The following is an 18,400-nucleotide window of genomic DNA, read 5'->3' on the forward strand; positions in this document are numbered from 1 at the left end:
GTAGGTCGTAGCTTTCCAAAAATGAGTGTTAGGATTGATATAACAACATTTCCTACTCAATCGTTTGAAACACCAACTAATGTAGAGGACTTGAAGGGATATCCCAACAAATCTAAAGAGGAAGAATCCAAGTAGAAAGAAGATGACATTTCTCCTTCTGGTAAGTTTGAATTTGACCCCTTGTTTCAATAAGTTGATAGCTTAAGGAAAGAAAGTGATGAATTAAGAAAACAACTTGCAATGCTAAAATATAAATTTCAAACTAAAAAACCCTAAAATTTAGAAACCTTAGTCGAGGCTATCAAAATGATGAATGCATCATTTTCCTCCTCTAAAACTGAAAAGACTAAAATACCATGGTGTAAATTTTTTGAGGAAATTCTTAATGAGGTTGGGTACATAGGTGATGAGGTCCAAAAGGAAGAATTGGTATTAGTGGGAGTTCAAACCATGTTTGCAGAGGAGGATATCGATTTATAAGGCTGTCCACAAGAACTCGTTGAAGATGTTAATGGCACACAAGGACCAACAGTTGAAGCTCAAAAATCTGTGCAGAATCAATGGGCTAGAACACAAGAACCTACTAAATATTTTTTTGTCACACAAGAACTATCAACTAAAGTAGAGCAACCTAGGGGAAATCAAATGGTTGGTACATAAGAACATGTTAACAATGCTACTGATACATAAGAACCATTAGCTGAGGCAATACTACCAAAGGATAAAAATAAGGCTGAAACCCACGAGTCAAAAAAATATGTGAAAGACATTACTATAATAGTAGTTGAGGTAGTCAGCCAAAAATTGAAAAGGATGATCATTTAGACATCATCTTTTTATTTCTAGAATTGATTATGTGGAGATAGTTAGTTGTATCATTACAAAAAGAGGCAGTCCCATTGAGCGAGCATAGGAGGATTATTCATAATATTAAGGAGACTTGGGTTGAAGTATTAATGACTTAGAGACTCAGATGTGACAAGGTGAAGGAGGAAAGGGAGTAAGAAAGGAGATAAGTGTTGGAACTGCAAGAAAAAGTTCAACAATTAGAGGAGGACAAAGAGTAGGTGTACAACCTTGTACATGAAATATTGAACTTTAGAAATCCCTCTCCTTCTTAACACTTATTTCCTTAAGAGAAAACATTTCTTGAAATGAGGTAATATGAGATAGGCAACATTATGTATTTTCTTGAAGTATTTAAGCAAAGTAACATTGCGGAAAAACACTTGTTGTAAGAGTTGTATATGCATGAGTTTTTTTGATACAGAGAAAAGAGCTTAAATCTCTCACCTTATGTGGGAGATATCAAGCTAAGGATATTTACCTCATTTGTGCATAATCAGATAAGATGGAAATGAGCTCATGAAACCATAATTGTCAACCAAGAGGGTAGAATGTTGTGGATTTGAGAAGAACCAGGCTCTACGTCATCTATGGTGAGGACATATGGGAATTTTCTACAATCTCCAGATGATGTGGCTAAATTAAGTCAGGTCCATAAAAAAAATTTAAACCTTCATTCTAGGAACATTGAGCAACTAAGACAAAGTGCACTAGATGGTAGCAAGCTAAGATGGGAAGTGTGTGACAAGAAATTGGAGGATAAAAATATATATTGCTCCCTAAACTTTATACGTGCTCTTTCAAGAATACATCTTTATTTTAATTGTATAAGACAATTTGGGCCCAATTGGATTGGGTTGAAGTTTAGGTTTCCTTTGATTTGGATTCCAACACTCAAGTATCAACATTATTTTCAGTTGAAACTCGGAGAGGCGAAGACTTGAGAGTTGGATTTGATCGGTTTTGAAGGATATACAATTATCAATGAGAATACAACAAATCTTATAATTTTACTAACTTGTAATCATAACATGTGTTGAAAGCTAAGTGAGAGGTCTACATGAGGACACGCAATTGCTTCGGTTGGGGGAGATGTTAGGTCTTCAAACTGGAATATTTTTCACCATCATATCCTTACCTTTTCAACCATTTACAACTTTTCAACTACATCCCTTTACTCCATTAATTATATGTTTTTACCAATGTATGTTGTCCTTTCATGTCACCATAAATTATGTAGTTTTGTTTGTATATTGACAAGAGGTTAACTATTTTTGGGTAAATTTACTAAAAAAATGACAAGGATGTTTACAGGACGACTCAAATTGTTAAGATGTTGCTACTCTCTTTTTTCGAGGTAATGCAACATTCCTTTTCCAAGATCTTGCAACGTTGTCACACCAAGACAAAATCTATTGTTATTGTGATGCTACTACCTTTTTCGTGTTGATGAACACATTGTTTCCCCGGTGCCATTTTTAGGAGTCAATATGGATTCTACTACTCAGACAAGTTAATCAAGACCGTTGTGCCAACAAGGATTGGATTGCTTTGAACAAATTAGCCAACTCAACTATGAGAGTTACAATCTTCCATTTTTCTCTCTCGCTGAAATGAGATCTTGTTATAACATTATATTTATTTTCAATATTATGTTTTAGTTTATTAAAAGAGACTCTTAGTTTGAACAACCTGAGAATTGAAAGATTCTCATGGCTAATTTTGATACTAATATTAAACATATAACAACCCTGGTGAAAATTCCATGTAATAAAAGTTAAAAATAAAAACCACGGTTGATGGGACACTTATTCCAAGTTGAATGTTGGGTAAGACATCCTAGGGGTTGTTCATTTGGTTGTTTATGGCTAAGGAAATTGGCAAAGGCAATGGATAAGGCTTTGGAAAGTAAAAATGGCATTTTTGGCACATTTATTTATGAAAATAATGGAAATTAGGATAAAAAGGAGGTGAAAGGTCACAGGTTGCATGTGAGGAGGAAAATGAAGGAAAATAATGGAAAATGAAGAAAATAGAGCCCTCATTCATAAAAAGGCTTCTCAAGATTAGTTGGTAACATTTTGTCAGTTGAATTTTGGAGCTCTCTCATTATTCTGTCTCTCTCTCTCTCACTCTTGGACACTTAGAGTTTCCTGGAGCACTTTGGCATTAGAGAAAGAAAGACAAAGAAGGAAAGAGGAAGCAAAGATCAAGTTGGGAAAGGCAAGATCATGCAGCTGCAATAGGCTTGATTGTAGGTATCAACTTGCATGTGTATTTTCCTTGCTAGATTTGGCATGCATGGTATTGCATGTGGTTCTTTTCTATCATGGCATGGGTTTTTCAATGTGTGACAGTGTTCTTAAACCATAGCCTCGCCATTTCCTAATAGATTTGATGAGATAGGTTCTCATATTCGGTTGAACTAGGATGGCTAGATGGATTTGAAATTGAGTGGGGTGGATCTCTGAAATGAAAAACACATGGCCTAGTGGTGCCTGAACCGGATTGTGGATCATGGTAAAGCCATTGGCCTAGTAACCCCTGAGCTCGACTGTAGGTTGCGGTAAAGCTAGGATTGTGTGCCTCGGTGGGCCTAGGAATCATTGTCGATGAATGGCAGGATATACGGTAAAGCCAAGAGGTGGATTTCTCTCCGTTGGGCTTAGTAGTCCCGAGATGGGATGTATGGTAAATCCTGGAGAGTGTGTCTTGGTGTAGGGCCTAGTGAACCCTAGAACAGACTGTGGATTCCAGTAAAGCCTAAGAGACTAGCAGGCACTCAAATTCATCACGGTGTAGTTGGAGAACTCCGGTGGCATCCGTGCTTGTTTGGTGTTTTTTTGTGTTCTATGACTCCCACATTCATGCTTGGAATATGGCATGTGGGTGATTGGCTTAAGAGAGACTTGGCTCAGCCAATCTATGGTAGGGTGGAACGTGGTAGTTCCATCTTTGATTGGTTTATTGCTTTCATTAATGAAGAATTCATTCTCTTGGTTTCATGTGTAAATGTACTTATTTATATGTGGATATTATGGCTGATATATTTATGGTGGTTCTATTGTTACTATGTTGGTTATACATATGTTTTATGACAATGGCTATGTATGGCTCTCAGCATGTTTTTACTTGTAAATGAATGGATAATGTATCTATGACCTAATAGATGATAATGCAACAAATGACATGAGGGAATAATGTTTCTTAGAGATTCTCAGATAAGTATGAGATCCCTATGTTTAATTTTGTTGGTTACACCTATAGATTACATGTTTGATGAAATGCATGTCATGGCTAGTAGGGGTTCGATTAAGGTCTTGTTTAACTTATTTCTTTTGCATCATTGTTTCCCTATTCTTTTACTGCTCCTATGTTATCATTCCATTATGGGCAGTGACCTGGGCTCTAGGCCTGAAAAAGTCACTCAAATCCTAGGGATGCTGGCACAAAATTGGCCAAATGAGTATCTAGATTCTAGCAAGCAAGGCTGTGAGAGAAACTTTTGGTTTTTGGACGCTGTCATGCCTATAGCATGAGAGCGACTGAGGTTTAAGATAGTCAAAACTTCAGTAAGACCCAAGGGAAAGTTGTCTGAAGTGTTGGATTGGTTCCTAGGGGTCTTGAAGCTGATGTTGAAGGTATGTGTGTTATGTTTCCATCGATTCCACTTCCTTAAGGTCACATAGGAGGTCGAATCCAATCATACTAGCCTCTCGTCGCATGTTTATCTTCGTTGGCTAGTTACTTGGGTAGATGTGGGAAGAGGGTGATACAGAGTGATATCAAAGCATGGTTCACCCCTCGGACTGGACGGGCTATGTGTTGGTCATGCATGCATGGAAATTGCATGTGTGTCTCTCACACTTGCATTCCATGTGCTTGTTGCATTGCATAATGTTGATCATGGTTGTAGTAAGGTTGTCATGAGGAACTTGATGATTGATTTTGTGGAATGCATCGTCATGAGTATCTGACTAGTTACATATTGTTATATGTCGCTTGATTACATCCTTGTATGTTAGTTTTCATTCTTGTATGTTTGATTACAGGTATCAGTCTTGTAGGTTTGGTTACAAGAGTTGATCGCTTATGCTCGACTACATGCGTTTATGTGTATGTGTAGTTGATTAGGCATTGCTTATGCATGTTGATAGTTGCATGTGGCAATGGGTACAATGGAGTAATGGTTGTTGTCATGCATGAGGTCATAGCATGCATGGTTGATATGGCCTTGCATTGATGACTGGACCCTACCTAGAATGATGTTTATGTGTTGATGCATTTATTTGTGCATGTATATATGTTGTTATGTTTATGTTATACATGTATCACACTGATTTGTTGATCTTGCAGATGAGGTAACTTCCCCAAATTATACTAAGGTACATTGATTTATTGTGATTTGGTTTATCTGACATATTATGCATTGTAGGAAAGAAATATCAAATGGATAGCAAGATGGTTGACTACAAAGACTCTCCCCATCAATCCGAAGCGCAGTATGGTGTTGGGAACTCTTCCAATTCGGAAGTTACACTTAGAAGCTTAAAGGAAGAAATAAGGAGTTGTAAGGTGGATAATGACAGGATCATGCAGGCACAAGAGAAACAAGTAGAGGTAAATGCTATAATTCTTCATATTTTTTCAGAATCGCAGCAACAAGGGCCACTTCGGATCAGCAATGGATAGGAGGAAAAAACTAATGGAGCATATGGAAATAGGTCTCTTGGTAGACACAAATTAGATAGATCTGATACGGTGATAGATGGCAGGTTGTTGGACACTCTAGACAGGAGGGACGATGAGTATAGGAACTATTCTAGTTTTGGTTCTGGCAGACATCATGATCGTCATCATTATCATCCCTATAGGAGGAATGATAGGGGACACTTGTCATATGAGTTTAACAAAGTGAAGCCACCTAGTTTTGATGGAGAAGTGAAGAATCCGAAAATATAGAGGCTTGGATACTTGGGATTAACAAATTATTTGAGTTGCATGAGTACACAGATAACATGAAGGCCATAATCGTTATCTTCAGCTTGAAAGGTAAAGAAAAAATTTGGTGGGTAGATGTTAAGCGGATCAAAGACATCAGGACAAATGGCTTGAGTTGGTAGGAGTTCAAGAGGCTTTTCAGGAAGAAGTACTTGTCAAAGACGTACTACGACAGTAAGGCCAAATAATTTTATGAGCTAAAGATGGGGTCAATGATAGATGAAGAGTACATGACCAAGTTTCTAAGGCTATTGAGCTACATACCGTATCTTACAAATGAGATGGTAATGTTCAAATAGTTTTCAGTGGTTTTCCATTAGCATTTAGAGATCGGATTGAGTATGATGAGCCTCCATTCCCTTGAGGAAGTCATTGGGAAATTGAAGCAATGATATGAACAGTCAAAGCATAAAAATGAATCTCAGCAATGATGGAAAGGGAAGGACAAAGGTAGAGGTAAATGGAAGCCTTAGAGAACAAGGCCTCGGGATGTAGATAGGAAAGAAAATATGGCATTGAAAAATAATTTCAATGCAGCTAGACAGGGACATGGGTCGTAACAGCAACATAGAGGTGAGGGCACTAGTCGGTTGGAGTGTTGGACATGTGGAGATGAGCACCTTAGGAGAGTTGTCAGCAACATTAGGGTGGTGGGCCTAAGATATACAGTGCACAGGAGGCGCAAACTATTGGAGATTTAGGGCAGAGTATTCCTCATATCTATGCAGTAGTGGACAATAGGCAAAGAAAACACTAGGCATCTATCATTGAGATGGATGGTAAGTTTTGTGATCAAGTTATTTCTATTTTGATTGACCCTAGATATAATTATAGCTATGTTAGTCCTGATTTGGTGGATAAGAGTGGTTTGAGTAAGGAATTGCATCTAGTTAGTGTAGTTGGCCATAGGTACAAAGAAGTGAGTTCATCATTGGGTAAGAGCTTATGCATTTTATTTAAATAGTATGCCTACTACAACACATCTGAATGTATTACCGTTGGGATCATACATTATGTTGTTGGGCATGGATTGGTTGTATCTTCACAGAACCAAGGTAGACTGTTATGACAAAGCCATTGAGTGTGTTAATGACAAGAAAGCCACATCAAGATCTTGCACGGTAAGAAGAAAGCCACATCAGTTAGGATGGTGGCAGTTATGCAAGCAAATTGTAGTCATAGGAAAGGGTATATGTTATTTGCAGTGCACATTTCTAGTGATAAGTGTAAGGAGGTTGATGATGAGCCTCATAAATGGGTAATTATATGGGCTCATTTTACCTCCTAACCTAGTCAAATCAAACATTCTCTTAGCTTATTGTATGATTTTATGATTATATTTATGCTTATAGGGTGAGTTGAGTTAGTTATTATGCCATGTGGTATAACCTGTATTTAATGTAGATTATTGATGGATTTCGAGGTCAAAGTCAAGGATCTAGTGGTCAAACTATAGCAATAACTTGAAGTAGACAGAGGAGAGGACTTATAGGATGGAATACCCCTTATTTATTGCTCCTCATTCATTCAGCTCGGAGTACAAGCGGCCGAATCATGCACTAGAAGGCAGCCGAGCAAGTGGAAGATGATTGATAGTTATCTCGAGTTTTGGGAGCCAAGCCTCCCTGCTTTTAAGGAAGTTGTTGGTATCTTCAGATGTATAAGTAGAGAGGCCTAGGGCCTCACTAGGGTCGACTTTTTTTTGCTTGTGTAAACTCTGCTCAAATTTCAAGATTACTATTTTATGACAGTTTATGTAATCTTGCTATTTTTTGATAATGAAGATGGAATCCTTTTTGAGCTAGCATTGAGTTACCTCAAAGGGCTGAAGCTCTTGGGTTAGGGCCTAATCCAAGCAGCCAAGATTCTCTTTACTTGTATTTGTATGCTTTACTTCAGTTTGTAGATTAGTTTGTTGTTAGATGTATTTCTCTTATGGTTAAGAATAGGTTGCTTTTGATGATTTAGTAGCTTGCTTCCATTTGTGCTTTCTGTAACAGGTTAAGTAGTGATCAGAGAAGATTCAAAAGGCTATAAATAATTCCTTGGCCTCTCTTCCTCCCTCTGGGACCATGATTTGAGGCAAAGACTCTCTTGTTGCCCCAAAAACACAGATTTTCCTCATTCCTAGGACTTCTAGTGTTTGCAGCTCTCTAGTAGGTTGATAGTCCAGTTTTGCTTTGCTTTAGATATTCTTTATCATGTTCACTTCTTTATTTTCAATATTCCTATTGCATGCTTTCCTTTCTTACATCATTTCCCAGCATTTCCTTCTATGCATCATAGTTTAGGCCATTTTAATGCAAAACTCTATTTTTCCTAGGATGCACTCATTTCATTGGTTGCTTGATTTTCTTGGTTGACTATCAGTTTCTTTGCAGCAGATATCTTCCAGCATTAGGCCAGCTTACCAGCAATCACACCCTCCATCTAATCCATGCCCTATAGCTCTCCCAGACCTCACCTTAATTCTTCCCTAGTTTCCTTCATTTTTCATAGAACTTCTTCCTCTCTCCTTGAGCAAACCCAATCATCTTTCTCTCTCCTGGTGATTCATGGTAGACCTTTGGCACCTTAACACCTCATTCCAACCTTCATCCACCTTTTCCACCCACTCTCACACTCTCAAAACAGCGAAAATTACTCTCGGCCTCCTGTAGTTTCCCTGTTTTCCTCTTGTAGTTTTCCTCTATCCTCCTGTAGTTTTTCCTGTAGGCTTTCTTTTGAAGGCCGAGTGTGGGAAAAGCCTCTAGAAGGCCACCTAAGACCTCCTAGGAGCCATCCACACAATCCTACATCCTCCCAAGCTCCAAAACCGCCCTCTAATGCAACCTGTTCACTGCCACACTCACACACAATAAATTAGATGCATGTTAAATTCACATAAAAACACATAAAAATCGAAAAATATGTTTTTTACTTATTTACTTCTAGAAATAGCATGGTTAGATGTTGTTTACTTCCTTGAGTAGGTAATGGTATTTCTTTCATGGTTTTCATAGTGTTTTTGGCAAAAGTAGAATTAGCTTGTTCATTAGGGTTTACTAGGTTTTGCTTTACATTTCAGTCTTTCTCCTTTCTGTAGTTAGAATAGCATTTGTAGAGTAATCTTTCTTTCCTTTCATCACACATAGAGCTTCTTCTAAAATCTATATAAGTTGTCTTGAGCTCCTAGTGATCTCGCGTTGGCTGCCCAAGTGAAAACCTGCAGTGAGAACTAGTACTTGTGCATATAGCACCGACACTTCCAAGTTTCTTACGAACTACCGGGTTGATAAAAGTAAAGTTGGTAACCCAGGAGTTGTAGCATTCTTGCTGCAATACTAGTGCTCACCACTTTTTTGCACCATTTCTGGGGAAGCGTCAGAGTATTCTATGATTATTACTTTCTTCTGTTTCCTATTGCAACATTCTGCTAATAGTTTATTTTGGCAAAAGTAGACTAGTCATTTCTTTTCTTTTAGTTCTGCATTTCCTTGCTTTCCTTTTCAATTTTACAAATTTCCATTCAGCAAGTTCATTTCAGCTAGTTGCAATTTGTTTTGTTCAATCACAATTTCAGTTTCTACAGGTACTTTCAGTGTGGGGAAAAAGAAACAAAAAACCAACCAAAAATATTTCCTTTCATGCCTCATAGGAGTAGAGATAACTTAGGAAAATTTTTGCCCAACACCCCCACTGCTTCACACAGCCAACCTTCTCTCTTCTTCGGTGGCTGCAATCAAGAAGAACCCTTAGGTGAACATCCAGACATATTTGAAGAACCTATAGGGGAAGAAGAAGAAGAAAACATTCCTCTGGAGCCAATGGCTGAAAACAGAAATGCTAGGGGAAATGGAGAGAGAATAGAGGGTTACCTTATGCCATATACTTTATAAGAAAAAACTTGTCAAAGGCAGAGTTAAACTATACAGTGACCGAGAAGGAACTCCTAGCTGTCGTGCATTCTTTAAACAAATTCAGACATTATATCACAAGCTATCAAACCTTTGTGCACACTGATCATGCTGCAATTAGATATTTAATGAACAAACTAGATGTAAATGCTCGCATTATTAGATGGTTGCTTTTACTGCAGCAGTTTGATCTGACCATTATTGATAAGCCTAGTAAAGAGAATGTTGTTGCTGACTTTTTGTCTAGAGTAAATTTGCCTGCAGGTGAAGAAGGAATGGTGGATGACCAAATGCCAGATGAACACCTATTTGCTATATCAGTACTCTCTCCATAGTTTGTTGATATAGCAAACTACTTGATTTCAACACAGTTCCCACCACACCTATCCTCAAAAGAGAAGAGCAAAATAGTAAGGAAAAGCACCCCTTTCAGCTGGATTAGAGGCAATCTCTTCAAACTTGGCCCAGATCAGATCTTGAGAAGATGTGTCAGGGAGAAGGAAGTCTTTGACATCCTCCTGACCTGTCATGACGGGCCTTGTGGAGGTCATTTTGCAGCAAAAAGAACCGCCTTCAAGATATTGCAAGCAGGCTACTACTGGCCCACTCTTCATTAGGATGTGAGGAGATACACGAGCCAGTGTGATCGGTGTCAGAGGATGGGGAAACCCACTCCAAAGGATGAAATTCCCATGCAACCTCAAGTGACCTTTGAGCCATTTGAGAAGTGGGGCATGGACTTTGTGGGGCCTATCAACCCCCCTTCAAAGTAGAAGTAGTACATCATTGTGTGCACCAACTACCTGACAAAGTGGGCGGAGACAAAAGCAATCAAAGCAGCGACAGAGGAAAAATTAGTTGAGCTTTTGAGGGAAAACATATTCTACAAGTTCGGGTATCCAAGAGAGTTGGTCACAGACCAAGGCAGTCAGTTTACTTCCAACCTGATTGAAGACTTGCTCACACATCATAAGATCAAGCACAGGACTTCCACCCCTTACCATCCACAAGCCAATGGGTAAGTGGAGGTCACTAACAGAGCATTGGAAGGGATCCTAACCAAGGTAGTGAGCAGCAGCAGAAAAGACTAGGCAGATAGATTAGTTGAGGCCACTTGGGCCTACAACACAACATGGAAGACCACCACCGGGTTCACACCCTATGAACTGGTTTATGGGAAGTGTTAAAGTCGGTCTGGTCATCCCTCCATCAAAGATCAAAACTCTTTTTGCATTTCATTTTTAGGTGTCCCATCTCGCTCGATCAGTTGCATTCCGTTAGTAGCATGCCATAAATCTGACGGAAGGAATTTTTTATTTACTACCCATCATGCTTTGCACTATTGGCTCAGGTCTGTCCATCAAAATCAAGTTTTAAAAGTTATTTGCAGTCCTGTTTTAGTTTCTAGATCATAACAGTCATTTTAGTCATTAGGTCTAGGGTTAGTCAATTTGGTCTTCAACAAGGTCTAATAAAGCCAGCAGGCCAGAGGGAGGTTCTTAATAAGTTGCTATTTCAAAGATTTTTATTATCATATGGATGGATTATGACTCTTCTTCAAAACTCTGTTTTGAAGAAAAGTCGACATTTCGTCTTTTGTAATAATTTTCCAAAATTTTTAGTTCTTGAAATCTTTAGGCGCAGCCCTGGCCTCCTTTGCCAAATTCCATGTCAACTATCCCTACAAAAAATTGCCAAGAATTTCATCATTTCAACCAAAAAATCAAGAAGGAAACAAAAAGACAAAGTTGCATTAATTGTGAAAAAGTGCCAATTTCAAAACATTACAAAAATGGGTTTTGAAGAACCAAAAATCAAATCAATGTCTTTATAAAGGTTTTGCCATGAAGATCAATGTCATTCTGCATGCCAAGGTCAAAGAGAAACATTTCAAAGTGAATTGGGTGAGCAAGTGCGTGTTTTGGGGTGAAATTGTTTGCAACTAGCCGGCGCGGCGCACAGAACAGGTGGCGCGGCGCACTGGGAGAAACTGCCCAGTGTTATTCTGAACGGGCGCGGTGCACTGGGAGCGTGCGGTGCACTGGGTTCTTGGCGCGGCGCATACAGTCCACAACCCGAATTTGCTTGAAACTTCTCCAAGTTGCTCATTCCTTGCGTGGATTTTCCAGGTAGACCCTTCTTCTTGATGTTGCATCAAATTTTGTGATAAGTGATGGTGGTTTATGGGTGATAAAGGTTGAAACAAAAATCCAAACCCTACATCTAAAGTGCCTTCAAAGGAAGTTTGTTGTGGGTTCTTAAATCTTTGATTTGTCACCAAGGACTCTCCTCCTTCCCCATTTCTCCCTTGTTTCATCATTTCCTACCCCCCCACTAAGCTCATCAATCCTACATTTTCTTTCCTACATTCAAATCCCAAAACCCCAAAACCTTAGCCCTTATAAAAATCTCCTAACCCTATACATAAAAACCCCTCAAACCCCCCTCCTTTCCCTAATAAAATTTATTCTAATATTCCCTAATCCCTTACTATTTTCCCCTTACTAACATTCCCTTGTTGCATTTTGTTTTTATTTCCCCTTGGTGACAGAATCCAACTATATTGCATTACAACACAGCAGTTTCATACATTATTAAAGAGCAGTCCAAGCACATTTCATATACAGCTGCACCTTTTCTTCAAGGTATTTTGTACAGCAGTCATGGCATCTGAGCATTCATCGGATTATGAAGTGGAAACCCAAAGTGACTCACCCTTGGAAGAACAGGCACCCCGGAGGCCTCATAAAGGTGGCAAACATGTTAGAGAAGAACCAACCACCCTTACAGAATTGCAGGCCTGCCCTCTTGCCATGTTTTGTTTTCAGCATCAGTCATGCTATGAGTTTTGTCAAAAGGTGGCTAGTGTTCAATTTCATCATGAGCTGGCGCGTCTTTTTATGCTGCACTTACATGGAGATCAGACTACCTTAGCTGGTGTCACCTTCACGCTTACACCAGAATGTGTCTCATTAGCAACCGGCATACCGAACATTGGAGAACCATGGCACAAGAAACAGAAGATTGACCGGAAACATTATGAGCCATACATTAAAACCAGTTTCTTGAGGCAACTCAAGAGAGTGTTCCCATTCCGATATCTGAAAGATGAATATGCTCCATTGATGAAGTTGATCATGAAATATTTTAGCTGTGAGGGACGGTTCTCTCATCTCTATGCTTATCACATTAGGTTGCTCATGCATTTCACCAGGGTATGGATGATGAACATTCCGTATTTCATTTTCCGGAACATAGAGAGGATGACCACCTTTATGTAGCACAAAACCCCTCAGCAGCAACTTAACAGTGTCTATCATTTTGCTCTTATTAAGATTTTGGTGGTTCATCAGCTTGGAGTACAGGGCATCACTTGGGATGATTTCATCTCTCGTGACTTCTTCAGAGCTTCACGGGGATTATCAGAGGTTAAACATGAAGGTGGACCTTCTCATCAGTGTGAGCGCCATGAGACCGCTAGTGTGCCGTTATTCATTACATATTAGAGAGGCACCAGAAATTTGTTTGCAGCGGCAAAGCGAGTGTTATCTCCACCTGGGGTGGAAGGGGCCTTGTTTCTTCCATCAGCATCACAGGTACAGGACAAAGGCAAGAGGCCAATGCGGGATGAGGGGCCTTCAGGTGAAAGAGAGACTGACTTCATTCTCATTCATGATGTTGATACAAATACGGGTCCACAAGGCGCCAAACTTAGAGAGATCATCCAGGAGCAGCAAACAGAGATCGAAGCCTTATCCCTTGACTTGGAGAGGGCTAAGTGGACCATGAAATACTTGGAGCAGAGGAACAAACAGCTTGAAGATCAGCAGGCAATCATGGAGCTACAAAACATCCGCGAGAATCGCCAAGTTGCACAAAGGAGAAGAATTGAGCTCATATCATTGGAGCAAGAGATTAATGAGGATCGGGAGGCCAATCTCGAGAGAGTTAACATGCACTTAGAGAGGTTTTTGGACAAGGCCATCAAAGATCATGCATTTCTGAGACACATGGCTTTCCACTATATGGCACGAAACAAGGTGTTCAGGCCCGAATCAGGAATTTGAAGGCAAAATTGAGGAAGGCAATAAGGAAGAAAAAGAGGCAAAGGGAGCTCGATCATCTTTAGATATTAGCCAAAGCCTCTTTAGCCCAGCATAACACTTAATGAAGAAGCTCCAGCCCAAATTTCAAGAAATTTGGGGCATTTTTGGTATTTTTGCAAATTTTTGTACAAAAAACAAGGTTTTTCTCCCTGTGCACCGCGCCACGTGGCACGCGCTTATGATAGGAGGCTCCAAATGAAAAAAACAATTATATTTTTGGATTTTTCATGAAAAATCATGACTGTTGGTACATGGCCAAGAAGTTTGGGCAAGTTTTGAGTCCTCAGGAGGTCAAAAACACCCTAAAAATGACCTCTCTGCCCCTAATTTCACACACAGGAAGCAGTCTTGGGAGATTGCGTTTTTGGAGGGCCAAATGGGCACCAAATTCAGAAATTCCACTTGCGTTGGAAAGTAGACAGGCAGGGCTTTCCAACAAGCACACTTGGGCTCAATTTGGACTTCAGGAAGTGCCTCAAAATTAGCATCAAAGTGGCACGACGCATACAGAAATTGGCGCGGCGCACAGAGGTTTTTTGCCCAATTTTTCACCTTCCAGCTCAGAAATTCGGCCAGTTTGACTAGTTTTGCTTTGTGATGTTATTTTTGATCTATCTTGATGTAATTTGGTAAACATGATTTAATTTTGGCACCATTTTAATTGTTCTAGAGGATTCATTCACTATAAAGTGAAAATTTAATGAATGAATCAGTTTCCTACCTTATAGAGGCAAGTTGTTTTGATTGCCTAGATTTTAGTGCTTTGTTTAGAATTGGTTGAAACAGCTCCTAGAATGATGAGCTCGACCCATATAGGCAAGGGAATGGGTTGGGCTAGTCTATATCATGTAATTCCTAAGTCATTTTCAGGGTTGGACTCTTGGGAAAAGTTTGGCACTCTATTGTACATTCATTTCTGCATTTTTGGCAAAGGAAAGACCAGGGTTTTGCAGCACTGTTTGGGATCCATGTGGATTTATGTTTTGATGGTGTGCTTCTCTGAGTAATTGTAAGTTCATTAGTGTTATGTGTATCATTTTCCTACTTTTTCTTCTGAATTTGAACAAATGAGTGATTAAGGTAGAATCCATAACTGCTATGCTCTGCCTTTGAATTTGTTTAAATTTCCATGTTTTCATCTGTTTAAGGAGAATTCTTGAGACTCTCTTGCTCTCCTTAGCTCCTCACCGGTCTGATCTATCCATTCACTCACTTTAAAGCATCAAAGCGATTGCCTTCCTTGCCCCAATCGGAACTCTGCAGAAACTGTGCCTCATCCCCGAGCCCAATTTTCCTTTCCCATTTTTTCAACAAAAATTACCAAAAACCAAATCAAATCCTTGCACTTAATACCTAGCCTAAGATCAGTTGCAAATTTAGTCGTCTCGAGCCTCATCGATTACCTTTTGCCAAGATTGACCTGGAGAGAGCCCTCTCATGTCCTCGTAGGGCTAGCTACGAGGCTGAGCGTGGTTTGATGTGGACCTAGAACCTTGTCTTTTTAGCCTGAGACAAATCTAGGCTCTAACATAGTGGCGACCGTACTGGGGAAGAAAATGGTTTGCTTCTTGATGTCATTGGTTTTCTAAGCTACAGATGGAGCCTGAAGTTATGCCAGGTAGCCTTCGAAACGCTTTTTCTTTGCATTAGCGCAAGTAGATAAACACTGCTTCAGTCAATCTCCGGTCTAGCTTGTAATCGTGACACTTGATTTGCGAATCACCCCAGTACATCTGAGAATTCTAAGCTTTTGGATGATAAGTTTAGGATTTGACAGGCTGATCAAGTTGTTTTTGTTCCTTTGATTTCTTGAAAATAACACGCTAGCTTCAAAGAGATATACAAGAGCTAATCCAGATCCAAATCCTCCCCCTTTCTACGAAAATCCTAATCTGATTTCAAGAATTGTTCGCCAAGAGAGCTCTGTCACTCCCGTGTTTAAATCTCGTTCATGTCCTGCAATTTTTAAGTATCTTGAAGAGCTTGATTTTGATGAAAAATTTGAATTGTCATTGTTTGAAACCAAATCCGAAAGTGCTCTTGGTTCTATAGTCCCAAATCCTGACTTTGTTGCAGCTCTTGAAGTTGAAAGAAACAATAAATCAATTGAGAATTTTATCTTGAAGCACCTCCAAAGTGAAATTCATGCTTCAAACATCGCTAATTTCCTAGAAGCCGCATCTGAACCTCCCTTCATTCCCACCCTTCCCCCGTAGCCTAATATTGCTGATCAAAAGTCTGCTGTAAATTCACCTCCATCTACTCCTTCTACATCCAAAATTGCTTCACCTCCACATACACCTCCTCATACACCTCACACATCAGCTGCTCCCACTCCTCCAACATCCCCCAGACCAAATCCACCAAGAGCAATGGCTGCTCGGTTTGCACCTCTTGCGCTGCCTCAAGTTTTGAATGACATGCCCGCAGATTATCAGAGAAAAATTCCTTTATTTGATGGCACGCCTCAAGGTATCACAGCTCAGCAACATGTGGACAAAATGATGGATTTCTTCGATCTCCATGAGATCGATGCAGAAAACGTGACCATGAGGTTATTCGTGCAGACTTTCGGTGGCGAGGTAAGAAAATGGTTCAGAGCTTTGCCGGCCAGAAGTATTCCTACATTAGAAGAGCTTAAAAGACAGTTTTTGGAATGCTGGGAAGTAAAGAAATATCCTCTGCAAATCACTTTTGAATATACCAAGATCAAGCGAAATGCTGGTGAGTCTGTTCAAGACTATTGTATTAGATTCAATGCGGTTTATAATGCAATTCCTGATGATTTAAAGCCAACTAGAAGATCAGCTTTGCTTAAGTTCCCGGATGGTTTTGATCCAGACATGGCTTATCAATTAAGGGAGAGAGATCCAGCTACCTTAGAAGAAATGCAGAAAATTGCCGTTAGTGTTGAGGCAAATTTGAATGACAAGAGAGCTAGATTGAAAGCAGAGAAGAAAGTCTCAATAAAAGAAGAAGCCTCTACCTCAGATCAAGTGCTCCACAAGGTAGAAAAGATGATTGAAAGGTTGACACTTGATAAGCCTGAACCGCAGATTCGGAATCCCAATTTCCGTGGCCAGCAGCAACCTCAATTCAGGATCAAACAGCGTGAGCAGCGAGCACAAGAAACGGCATCACAACAGCAGCAAGTAAAGACACCTCTTCAGCAGAATTTTGTTGGTCCCGAATCTGATGATGAAGACCATGTAATAGGAGAAGAAAATCACTTCTTTACTCCTGATGATATGCCCACATTTATCACTGAAGATGATGAGTATGCAGAAAGTTCAGCTGTACAGCAGGATGCAGATTTTATCTTGGCGAATGACACAGCTCTTGAAGAGGAGTCGGATGAGTATCAAAGAGGTTATATGCATGCCTTGTCCGCCCAGCAGTGTCAGTATTCATTAAGAAACAGAAATGTCCCCATCAATCCAATCCAAAAGAGAAAGGAAGGTCCAGCATCTAAGAATGAGCCACCTGTTGCACCAAATAAAGGAAAAGAAGTTGTTGATCCTATGCCTAACAAATCTCCACCAGCAAATGAACGAGTCAATCAGCCCATTGTATCAAAAGATAAAGCTGAGAAGAAAGAGGTTCCAGCCAAAGAGGTAGAGAAGACTTCCACTTTTAGTTTAGAAAATGAAATTTCTAAATTGAAGGTATCCATTCCCTTGACAAAGCTGATGAAGAACAGTAGTTATAGAGGTCAGGTTTCCAAAATTTTGAATTTTGATCCAATGTCTGATATGGTGAGTGTGGAAGATGATAAACCTGAACTGATTTTTGGACCAGCATTGAATGGTGAGTCTCCAGACAGTGATGTGCCTCCTTTTTATATCAGTTTGAGAGTGCATGAGTTTGTGTTGCATAATGCTATGTTTGATTCCGGTGCTTCCCACAATCTTATGCCAAAAGCTATCATGGAGAAGTTGGGTTTGGACATCACAAGGAAATATCATTATCTGTATTCATTTGATTCCAACAGGGTGAGATGTATTGGGCCTATTAAAGACTTGGTGGTCAGTTTGGATCAGATTCCAGCTAAGAATATTTTGATGGATGTTGTTGTGGCAGACATTCCTTCCCGATTCGGTATGCTTCTTTCAAGGTCTTGGGGAGCAAAGATCAAAGGAACTATGCAGCTTGATTTCTCCTATGCAACGATTCCAGTGTTTGGCCAAATGAGAAAATTGTATCGTGAACAGAAAATGAAATACATGATTACAAGCAAGGAGAAACCAATTAATCATCCGATTAATTATGTACATACAGATCTAGAGTCTTTTGTTTTGTATTCAGATAGTTTCAATGATATTGATAGTCAGTTAGTTGTAGCAGATGATATTCCAGAAATAGCAGAAAATTTCAGAGAAGTTTTGAAGAGAGAAGGACAAGAACATGGAAATACCATTCAGCAATCAGAAAAAGATGATGGACAGCAAGCAGAAAAAACAGAGGAAAAAGAGTTTCAGCACTTAGAAGAAGAGGAAGATGGCCTATGGACCATGGATTTCGATGGCGCAGTGGGAAATGATGGTGCTGGAA

The sequence above is a fragment of the Pinus tabuliformis genome, chromosome 5_2 (genome assembly GCF_031772625.1).
Source record: "Pinus tabuliformis cultivar Carrire ecotype Pingquan chromosome 5_2, CPIR1, whole genome shotgun sequence".
Lineage (NCBI taxonomy): Eukaryota > Viridiplantae > Streptophyta > Pinopsida > Pinales > Pinaceae > Pinus > Pinus tabuliformis.